Genomic DNA, 12,224 nt, shown 5'->3' on the forward strand with positions numbered 1-12,224 from the left:
ACCAAACGGCATCACCGTATAACAAAACAACCCCTGATCAGTGACGAATACCGTCTTTTCTTGATCTTTTTTCCACATGGGGATCTGGTGGAAACCTGAATAGGCGTCCATAAAACTCATCAGGGCATGTCCGGCTGTAGAATCGACCAGACTGTTGATCTTAGGCAGTGGATACCTATCCTTTGAACATGCCTTGTTGAGGTCGGTGTAGTCAACACACATGCGCCATGTTCCATTCGGCTTTCTTACTAACACAACGTTAGTTACCCACTCAGGGAAATTGTATGGCCGAATGAACTTGGCGTCCAGCAGCTTTTTTACTTCAGCGGCTGCCGCCTGACTTCTTTCCTCGTCGTGGTTCCTCTTCTTTTGCCGAATGGGCTTCTTTTTGGGATCCACGGCGAGTTTGTGGACGACGAGATCCGGGCTGATGCCTAGCATCTCTTCCACTTCAAAGGCAAAAATTTCTTTGAATTCTTTCAGAAGCTGGTGCATGCTCTCACCCAGCTTAGCAAATGCAATCGTCCCCACCTTAACCGTTCGCTCTAGCCGACTGTCGTCCAGAGGGATATCAATGTGTTCGCCAGTAGGCTGGGGACGAAGATCATCTGACCGTTCAATGATTGCTATTGCTTTTCATTTTTTTCCCACCACCAGCTGATCAGTCTTTCTTATCTTACCGGATGCTGGGGTCGAATGTTCTTCCTTGACATCATCAAGGCCGATTGTCTGTTTGCCCCTTTTGGCTGCTGCGACCGCGGGCTTGACGTCCGAGAGGTAACACTCTCGAGCCGTCTTCTGGTTCCCGTTGAGGGAACCAACTATTTTATCATCCTTCTCATACTGAAGCAGCATGAGAGCAGGAATGATGACGACCTTGCACTCGTTCAGAGTGGGTCGGCCAAAGATGAGGTTGTAGGCTGTGAGCTCTTCAACCACCAGGTAACGGATGGTCATGTGCCGACCGTTTCGCTTATTCCCCAGGCGGACGGGCAAATCAATTCGTCCAACTGGGTGCACAAGTTCTCCCCCAAACCCAACAAGGGTGTGAGAGACCTTCATCATGCTATCCGGTTTGTACTTGAGATTAGATAAGCATTTGAGGCTGATGAGGTCAGAGGAGCTGCCTGTGTCAATTAAATTCGACCAACCAGTTGGTTGGCCACTTTGCATTCCATGACCACAGGTTCATTATGCGGCCGATGGACTTTGCCTTTGTCCCGTTCGGTGATGATAACTTCAGGGAAGGCAGATGTTCTTGCCGCCTCTCCCTCTTCAACAAAATTGACCATCTTTCTCAGATGGTCCTTAGTGTCGCGAATGGCCGGGCCACCCCCGGCGAATCCGCCTGCTATTGTATATACCAGATCTTCATCTGTTTCGGCACTAATAGCAGGCTGGGGAGCTTTCTTCTTGGACTGCCCCTGATTTGCCTTGGAAATCACTTTGGAGTTCACATAGGACATCAGCTGTCCCTTGTCGGCCAGACAGTCAACCTCTCGCTTGAGACTGAAGCAGTCATTCGTGTCATGGCCGACATCCTCATGGAAGTGGCAGTGTTTGCTTTTGTTCCGATTTTCAGCGAAACCTTTCATAAGAGTCGGCTTATCAAAAGTTAGCCGATCCTTGATCTCCAAGAGGATGGAACAGTAGTCCTTGTGGAACTCGTACCTTGGAACGTACGACTTCCACTCTTTTTTCTTCTTCTAGGCCGGTTGATCGGAGTTATCAACGGCCCAAATCTGTTTTTTCTTTTTGCTCTCCTTCTGTTAGTCGGACTTCTTTGAGTCTGACTGCTTGCTGGAGGAGCAGAGTTTGGTCGCTTGTATATAGGCTTCCGCCTTTCTTAAGGCTCCTTGCAGAGTTAAAATTTGTTTGCGAACGAGTTTGTATTTGATAGTAGACCCGTCCTTCAAACCCTTAAAGAAGTCTGTGTAGGCGACCTCATCAGACAGCCCATGAATCTGGATTATCACCAGATTGAACCGCCTAACATAGGAACGCAGTCCTTCTCTATCTCCCTGTTGTACATTGCCCAAATCAAGGCTTGTCTTCTTTGAAGGGATGTTCAGAGATAAGTTTGAAGCAAACAAGAACGCAAGCGTCTTGAAGATATTAATGCAACCAACCGGCAGGTTGCCAAACCACTGTTGGGCTATGCCCTTCAGGGTGGTTGGAAAACAGCGACACCATGCGGCATCATCCAACCCTTGTAAGTACATGAGGTGGGTGTATGCTAGCAGGTGGTCTTCAGGGTTGGAGGTCCCATCATAGGTTCCAACCAACACATTTTTAACCTTAGCCGGCTATTCGGCTTTGGCTATTTCCCTGGAGAACACAGAGAGTTGATCTCTAAGGTGTTGCATCCTAAGCTGCCAATCCATCAGCTAGTAGTCGTATGCCGCCTGGCCTCAAAAGAAGGCAGGGTGAATGTAAGGTAAAGCAGGCGACTAGTACTGTGGAGGAGCTATGTACTGGGCCGAATGTATCACATGAGGGCCAGACTGAACCCGAGGGCTGCTTGCCGGGGTCTCATGTACAGATTGGGAATACCTCACAGAGGTATTCTGAAAACTATCATGGTAGGTCGACGTAGAGGCCGACTCTGATAGCTGGGTTCTCTTCTGCTCGGTGTTATGTCCAGCATCGGATAATGTTTTCTTGCTACCGTCCAGTTGTACGTGCTGAATGGATTTTCTTGTACCCATTTCTGGGAAACGGAGTCTAGAGAAGTCAAATTAGGGCCGAGCCTTCTCCTTGGGAGCAGGATGAGGAGTCGGCTGGCGGTCCCTGACCGACTTTTGTTTACCAGACTGGGCTGGCTTCTTGGCCGACTACTCCTTTCTAGGAGTAGGCAACTTCTCGGTGGCAAGCTGCTTGATTTCGCCCCTAAGACTACTCAGGAGTTTCATGAGTTCGTCTTGGGTGACTGGGTTAATTCTACAGCCTGGGAAGGATCACCCGGCCGCCCTGAGGGCTTCCTTGTATGTCCAGCAGCCTTGCTTGGCCCCGCCTAATCATGGTGACGCTCCCGCTTTTGTATACTACGGATGCGTCTAGAGATGAGGGACCCGTTAGGATCCACATAGGTTTTGATATCAGCGTCGTCCCCTGAGTCATGGTCCGTTTGGACCATTGTGTCTTCCGGATGCCGATTGGTCTCAGGATCCGGTACAGATTCTTGTGAAGCCATCTTAGAGGTACTCTCCCCCGCACACGGCGCCAAATGTTTCGGGATTTTTTGTCACTCGAGAGAGTTACAACACTAAGACTGGATCCAGCAAGGGGCGCCTGTACCTGCAAAAAAACGGACCGCCGGTTGGTCGGTGGTCCGCTTCCGAAGATTAAGTTAGCAAAGTGTTCGGAGAAAAACGTGCGAAAATAAAGTTATCTGCTTGGATTCCAAGCTCAGGCGTACTGCTTCTTGAGAGTGACAGTTCAGACAATGATTGGTAATCAATCAAGGTTATGTCATAAAATTTGTCCCAAAAATCCGATCCCCATAAATGAGGGGAATGTTCCCTATTTATAGGGCTCTAGGTATGTGTGCCCTTTCTAGGGTTTCGTGCCCTAAGAAAGGGCACGCCGTTTTTGCAGGGGCCCCCTTGGATTTGGGCCTTAAAAGCCGCCATTCCTAGGGGGCCAAATCTGCCCGCCACGTGTCACCATCTAGATGGACCAAAGTGGCGCCCCGTCTAGTGACACATGGCTGGCTCGGATAGGGCCAGTTGTTTAAGTAAAAATACCCAAATCATTTGCCCCTCACAAGGGATACGCGCTTGTCACTTGTCGCCTGTGACAGGTGTTAGGATCCGACTGGCCGGATTTCAAATTTTACTGTTGGAGGGAAAAATTAGGGTTTTACCCCCTCTATAAATAGAAAGTTTTGAGCCCCCCTTGAATTCACACCTTTGCGAATCCTTGGAGAATCTCTGGACTTCAGACTTTCAAAGACTCTCAAAGACTTAAACTTCTCAAGCATCCGACGCTCGGCTTTCTATCCGTTTGTTCCAGCAAACTAAGCGTCTCCTAGTACCTTCTTCTAAGGTAACCGCGTGCTCTTTTCTCTTACTTTTCATTTTTTCCTTTGTTTTTCTTTGAAAAATGGTTTCCCAAACGCATGCGGCACGGCATAAGATAGGGATCAGCCGGTCACCGGGGACGGCTGAATCTAGAACTAGCGGTGCCGACTGCTTGGTTAGAGATCCTGCTTTGCGATCTTCCCCGAATCCGATCGTTTCTGTGTCTGTGCAGGACACTATGGCCAGAACGAAGAAAACAACAAGAGTTTATAATTCGGATGGTACTTATTATCAGTTAGAGGGGTCGACTATTTATTCTGACGGCTCCATTAGGGTGCCTGTCAGTGAAGTCTCTTAAAGCCCTCAAAGCCCTTCGTCTGAACCTCCCCCAACTCCAACTTATCACTCTCCCCCTTCTTCAAGCGGCACCCCCAGTGATACCATACTGTGGGAAGCCGACAATTAATACAAACCCAAGCCTTCAGAACAGGCGTCGGAAGAGAGTCTGGGGGAAGACCCTGCTGGCCCCAGTCTTTGATGAGAGCTCAGATGAAAATTCGGCATCGTTTCTGAAAATGCCTCCATTACTTAAAAGGAGGCCAGAACAAAGATAGGCACTGCAAGGGAGTCCTTTTCAGTGGAAAGGGGAGAAGGCTAGGCCGAGCTGAGTGCTTCTCGGCGCCTGGAACGCGCTCCCCACTATCACCATGTTACGCTAAGCAAGCGGACTTCTATGACATCCGGCCTTGCTAATATTAGGCGCAAGACCGTAACGGGTCATGGCTTTTCCTTGTCTGTGCCAAACAAGGATGATACAAAAACCTCGCCGATCTTAGGCAGCTATAAGGACCAAGCATTCGGCTGCTATGAGGCGGTCCTCTAAGCCGGCCTGCGCTTCCCTCTCCATTCGGCCGTGGAGAGGATATTGGACGGATACCAACTAGGTATCAGGAAACTTGTCCCAAATTGCTGGATTAATATCATCGGATATGTTGCCGCATGTGAAATGCTGGAGGTGGAGCCCAGCTTTGAGGCATTCGCCCACATGCACTTTCTCAGCCGAGCGCCAGCTAAGGGCGGCGAAGGCTGGTACACTAAGACAGGATCCAGCAAGGGGCGCCTGTACCTGCAAAACAAACGGACCGCCGGTTGGTCGGTGGTCCACCTCTGAAGATTAAGTTAGCAAAGTGTTCGGAGAAAAACGTGCGGAAATAAAGTTATCTGCTTGGATTCCAAGCTCAGGCGTACTGTTTCTTAAGAGTGACAGTTCAGACAATGATTGGTAATTAATCCAGGTTATGTCATAAAAGTTGTCCCAAAAATCCGATCCCCATAAATGAGGGGAATGTTCCCTATTTATAGGGCTCTAGGTATGTGTGCCCTTTCTAGAGTTTCGTGCCCTAGGAAAGGGCATGCCGTTTTTGCAGGGGCCCCTTGGGATTTGAGCCTTGAAAGCTGCCATTCCCAGGGGGGCAAATCTACCCACCACGTGTCACCATCTGGAGGGACCAAAGTGGCGCCCCTTCCAGTGACACATGGCTGCCTCAGATTGGACTAGCTGTTTGGGTAAAAATATCCAAATCAGGAGATATCCTACGTAGGCGGACATTTTAGTTGCTCATGACAAGTGAAAAGACCAATTCTCAAAAGTTGTAAAAGACATCTAAAGTTGACATCAAGGCTGTCAATATATTAATTTATTGTATTATTTCCGTTTCTTTTAGGTTATGTATATAGAACCTGAATTACCTTGGTAATATAATAAATAACCCTATTATTAAAAGAAAATTAGATGATTGTGTTTTTTTTATAATGATAGTCATCTCATTTTTCTTTGGCAAAGGATATGGAAAACATCGAATTTAGTTTGATTCGATTGCTTTAATAACATGATGTAATCAAGCCAATGGCTATCAAATCATCCAAATCATTTGAAATTTTTTTTTATATGATCTTGTAATCATAACTCCACATGCATTTTATATATGGGCATGACTACTTAATAGTAGGTCCATATGTGCAAAGGCCTAAGATTGTCCATATTTTCATGGAATGATGATTTTGGTATATGGTTATGGTCTACCTCAAGGAGGGCCTTTCTAAAGTCGTAACGTGGCTAGGATTGGGGTTATGAACAATGGACATGCTCAAGTATACTCCCAAAATCTCTTACTTTTGGTGCTTCTCAAATTTAAACCTTTCTGCTTTGTGTGGCAACTTCTTACATTAGGTGTCTTTTCCTTGTCATCTCTCCTTTCATTCCATTTTTTTTTTTTGACAAGTTTTGTTTTGGGTTTAGTACGATTTTTTTTCTTTTTTCTTTTGCATTTGATCTTTCCTTTTGGGTTTAGACTGACTTTGTGTCCCCTCTTCTGTTTCGTTCCCCCAATTTCCTATTTGTATCTTTGCACCATTCCCATCCCAAGGTATGGAATAATGTAGGTTGAATAACTAAGGCTCAATTGATGAGGCTCAAAGGGCTGCCAAAAGGATGGATTTTCTCTAAGGTTAAGAACATGAGATTATATTTATGGAGTTTCAAGTTGCCTCCTGTGTTGGTGAAATCATCATATCCTTTCTTTGTGGGCCTAAGATGGGCCTCTTTTCATTCAATACATCTTGTAAGCCAAAGCTCATCAAGATCCTTAAAGTGTTGAGTATGTATGCCTTTTGATATTGGCGGTTTGTATGTATACGTTTTATTTAATTCAAGTCAATAACAATAAAGAGATTGAAAAGAGAACAAGATAGACGTACTTGAAAATATATTTTTCATTCATTAATGAGAGTAAAAAATAAGTAGATTCGACAGCATGAATCTCTTAGTCTATCATAAAAAAAGGAAAGAAACAAAACAAGACCTAGGGTGCTACATCTTGAATTGTTGACAACTTCTTAAGATCGCGTCTTCGAGCTTTGTCCGTTTCCGACGTAGGTGAAATCCTCTCTAAAAATCAATTCCATCTATATGATTCATGGTTTCATTTATCAAGTCCCTTTCAATTAACATTCCCACAGTATAGACTTTTTGAAATGTGTCTAAACCAAGGTATTGTAAATGGCACTTGTATGGTGGAGACATATTGTCTATGAACTTTGGAATAAGTTCATGATCTAGAGGTCTTTGTGGAATAAGAGCAACCTTTGATCGCCACCTGGAAAATTAAAGAAGTCAATGAAGCCTTCTTCTTCCCCTTACTTAAGCAATTCGAGATCGCGCAAGGTAGTTGTGAGCTCGATGTTATCTCCATATTGGGTTAAAAACGCTTTTACAACGTCACTCCAAGTGGAAGTTTATTTTGCATCAAGGTTATAAAACCATGATCTAGCAGTTGGGTCCAATGAAAGAGGGAAAGTACATGCATATAGGCTTGGCTCAACCCCTTTCAATGCCATAATTCCAATAAAGCTCATTAAGTGAGTCCTAGGATTGTTAGTAACCTTAAAGGTTGGAAAATCCGTAGTCAAGAACTTTTCTGGGAGAGTCTTGCCACTAGGTTGTGGTGCAAGCTCATAATTGAAGTACTTATTCCCTGAGTTAGCTCGAAGGACAAGTTTCTCCAAGGCCTCTACTCTTTCGGTTTTTGCTTTTTCTTGCAGAATTTTTTCTTTTTCTTTTTCTACTTTTATTTTAGCCCCTTTTTTGCTTTTTTATGAGCCTTCATTTAGGCTTCTTCTTCTCGTAGGGCCTTTAGGTTTTGGAGTTCCTATATAAGTTTCTCCAATGCTGCTTTGTCACCCATGATTGGATTAGTATGTGAATGTGGAATATAACCTCGTAATGTGTGTCACGAGAAATTGAGCGCGTTCACTTAAACCTTTTCTACCAAGCATTCAAACAATGAATTAAATTAAAAATGATTGTTTTACTTCTCTTTTTCTATCCTTGTAATACGAATTCACTTTAAGCAAGTTTGTTGATGAAGAATGTCAAAAAATTCACGAACAATCATTAATGGAATGTCATGATTTGTGTTGACTTCAACAAGGTTCATCTAAATATTTTACTTTAATTAATAAATTGTTTTCGAAAAAGGTAGAAGAGAAAGAGAAGAAAGTTGGATTAAAAATGCGCATCAAATTTTTAGGAATATTAATTGACCCGAACATACTACATAAAATGATCGATATACTATAGTATTTGTTGATCATTTAGATTACAATAGAGATCAATATCGTTTCTTTTTTAATTATGATTCTCATATTGCTTATCTTTAAAGGATAATATATTACTATTTGTTTAAAAAGAATGATGGCCTCCGAATGTAAAATCCAAGACATAATTAAATCATTTTCTCGATTTTGAAGATAATTCAAAACAATTAGTTCGATTTTGAAATCATACAATCTTTTAATAAAAAAATATTAGACTATTCTTTTTTTAAAAAATGAAAATTTATCGAAGAGCAACAACTCCAAGATGGTAACGCGAGGGTTCTTGACTCCTCTACTTGTCAGAGCAAATTATCTAGCAACCTTCATTAAGAAAATAATCACTTAGACATTTAGTCAAAAAAACAAATCAGGCCCCTAACTTTAGAATGCTGAGAAATCAAATCTCTATTTTTTACATATACATTAATCCTTATGACTTTAGCAAATTATCAATTAGTCATTATCCAAATAGTCATTAATACAAATTGGCCACATTTTAACTTTATAACTAATGTGTAAATAAATAGAAGAAGGAAAGACAAAATAAATAAGAGAAGCCCAAGCATTCATTTTAGCACCCCAACTAACTCAACACAACACCACCACACAGGCATCAAATGAGCAATAACAGCCCGCTACGATAGAAGCATGGTGTAGACACCTAAAAATGTCTCCCCAAAACCAAACCCGATGATAAATAACCTTTCACCGCCACTATTGGTCGGGTTTAGTATTTAATCCCGAGAGTGCTTAAAAAATCGTATCTTATTAAATTCTTGTTTTTGAAAGGTCTATGGATCAGTCTTGGTGTTTGGTAAAGGCATAGTTTTAATTTGTTAATTAATTTTAAGCCCAAACCTTTTTATTTTATTATTTTATTATTTTTGGCCCAAATATTTTATTTATTTTTGTTATTTTCTTATTTTTAGCTCGAATAATAAAAGTCAGAAAAAAGCCCGAAATTATCAATCGGCACTTAAAAAAGCCGAAAGAAATTAGGGTTAAAAGTGAATTTAGACGGAAAAGTGGACTGGAACTGACCGTGTCACGGTCAAGCTTGACCGTGTCACGGGAACTCTTCCCGTCTGACGGTGGGACTTCCCGTGACACGGGAGGTCTGCCGTGACACGGGAGGTCTGCCGTGACACGGGAAGTTCCGTGTCCTTTTCGCGTAAACCCTTAACGCGTTTTCCGTTCCGTTTTCTAAAAATTTCCCGCGACACTCCAAAACTGACCGTGTCACGGGAACTTGTACCGTCTGACGGTACAGTCTAACCGTGTCACGGTACAGTTTGACCGTGTCACGGGATACTTTTTTAGGGTTTTTATCATTTTAGGGTTCCGTGTGCTCCCTCAGCACATTTCCCTATAAATACCCCCTCATTTCTGACGTACGGGGACCAGAATTCGATTATTCTTATTTTCTCTCTTCTATGCTCTTAACCTAAACACTAGCCTACCCTTTTCACTTCAAAATTCCTTCTTCAAGCACTCAAAGGAGTCCATATTTTACTCGAGGTTCTATCCTTAAACCAAGGCGTGAAAGGTAGAATCGTTTGAGGGTTTGGCCCCAAAATTAACCTTGTTTTTATTTAATTTAATTTAATTGTTGTTTTATTATTTTCTTGAAGTTACTAACTCGTTTATTATTTTGTAGTTGCAAACAAACAGATTCAAAGTAAGGATCATGCTCTTTTTATTATTATTGTTTTTCTAACGATTTTTATGTTGTTGGAATTATGATTAAATTGGTTTTTATGTTCATATTTATTTTATTATATTTATGATCACTGTATTGCATGTTAAAGGGAATATGTAATTGAAAATCACGCCTAATAAGATAATTTGGACAACCGGTTTAGGTTCCTTTTAATCTTGTTATTTAATGAAGTGATCACAATATTTTAGAATTATATGTTGCATTAATATTCAACCAATTTAGCTTAATAATGGTTTGGAGCAAATTGAATATTTTGTTTGTATGCCTTTGAGATCGCAGGAATCACTTTTCACTATAAGAATCGAGTAGAGGCCAATACGGGCGAATGTGACTCCATGACTCACTTCGTACCATCATCCCCGATCCTCCTTTCGTGGTTCCGAACCATATGGAGTTAGTAATCTCATGGATTATGAATGGGGTGTAACCTTCACGGGTCAATCGTTGTTGTCTATCGTTTTCCCTTATCGTGGTTGCCTTTTTATGATCCGTGGAAGGTTTACAAGTTCCTTAAAAACTTGTTGGCGGCTCCCTACTTTATTTGTCCCTAATCGTTGTCCCTAATCGTAATGTCAATTCTCACTTCCTATGAGTGCCAAGCATAATCACAACATGCTTTTAACGTAGGCGCACTTCGAACGACGCCTACAATTTGGCGACTCCACTGGGGAGGATTCTTAATTATTTATCGATTTGAGTGATCGTTATTTAATTAAGATGAGTGGATGAGACTTGAAAGATTCTTGAAAAAATATTCCTGTGATTAATTTGGCATTTTTGCATCTGCATAGACGTTTTAACGTCACATTCAGGACTGTCCCGTAGGAAAAATTGGATAACTCGGTTGCGCGCAAAAGCAAACAGGGCACCAGTCAGATTTTCTGATTGCCGTGTCACGGCAGAGTCTGCCGTGTCACGGTACAGTGTACCGTCTGACGGTAGACTGTACCGTGACACGGGAATTTCTGCCGTGTCACGGCAGTCCTAAAAAATGTCCGGTGACCTATTTTCTTTTCCCACAGTCGACTTCCTTCGATTTTTCTGAAAAAACGTATGTGTTCTACATGCGTCTTAGCCCCGGGGGATTTAAGCTCTATCAACCCAAAAACGCTCATGGCAATAAGGGTTCATCGGAGTCATTAAATCTACCCAAACCATGGAGTCGAGTTCGATTTCATCACGAACTCGCGGAGCCGCCCGTTGGCATACACCCTCAAGGGAGGCTGCCTTGCTAACGCGTCCAAACTCTTAACCATGGTACCCTTTTGACACCCAAAGCTTGACCAATAGTTGAACATAGATCTTGACTTTAGGTTGCGAACTTTTGCATCATCGTTCCTAAATGCTATGTGTTTGTTCGGTGCTAACCCTAATGTGTTTGCTCTTTTTGTTTGACCCATGACCGAGGGTATTTTATTCTCACATAGTAATTAGTACGGACTTAAAATCGATTAAAATCTGAAAAAAATCACAAAACTGACCTGGAACTGCGCACCGTGTCACGGCATTTTTTGCTGTGTCACGGTGAACAGTGTCGTGACACGGTAAAGGCTACCGTCTGACGGTAAGTCTTAACCGTGTCACGCCAGTCTGCACCGTGACACGGTGCCCAGGTAAGTGTCACGTCAGTCTTTTTTCTCGATTTTGTGTCCAGTTTGAGTCGTGTCTAGTTATATGGTCAAAACACGCGTCTATAACCTCACCTAATCACTTACATGTTATGTCCACACACGTTTCTTTTTTTAGTCGTACACCACTTTTGACCGTATTTTAGGGAAGTCTCGTTTTTGTGTCGTTTTTTTTTTTTTTTTCGGAGTAAGTCGGATGGTATCCTCCCATGTTTTTTTTTTATTAAAAAAAAAACAAAAAAAAAAAAAAATAAGTAGAACTTCATTTTTTTTTCTTTTTCTTTTTTTTAATCCGGATGGGTTAAGGTTAAGTGTGGTCATTAAAAGGTGTATTTGTTTCGGTGTCACAGCGCTTGGGCAAGAAGCAAGGGTAGATTGTTACGGTTCGAGTCCATACCTCAACAACCTCTCGTACCAAAGAGGTGTACAAGGAAACCACCTCAGTCATCTCCACAAGATCCGTCTCCAGTCTACTTTCAACCAATGGCCACTAAGGAAGACATCGAGAGCCTCAACAGGACAATCGAAAGATTGTCTGACATGATGCAGATACTCACTACTAGAGTCAGCACTGTAGAGCAAGACAAGAAAAACAGTTTCACTACTGCTGCGACGGACAAGATCAAGGAACAAATGAGCAAGATTTCTGAAGAGTTCATTTATGTGGAACAGCCTATCACCTCCTCGTCTATAAAAGAG

Source organism: Chenopodium album, chromosome 8, assembly GCF_948465745.1.
Source record: "Chenopodium album chromosome 8, dcCheAlbu1.1, whole genome shotgun sequence".
Taxonomy (NCBI): Eukaryota; Viridiplantae; Streptophyta; class Magnoliopsida; order Caryophyllales; family Amaranthaceae; genus Chenopodium; species Chenopodium album.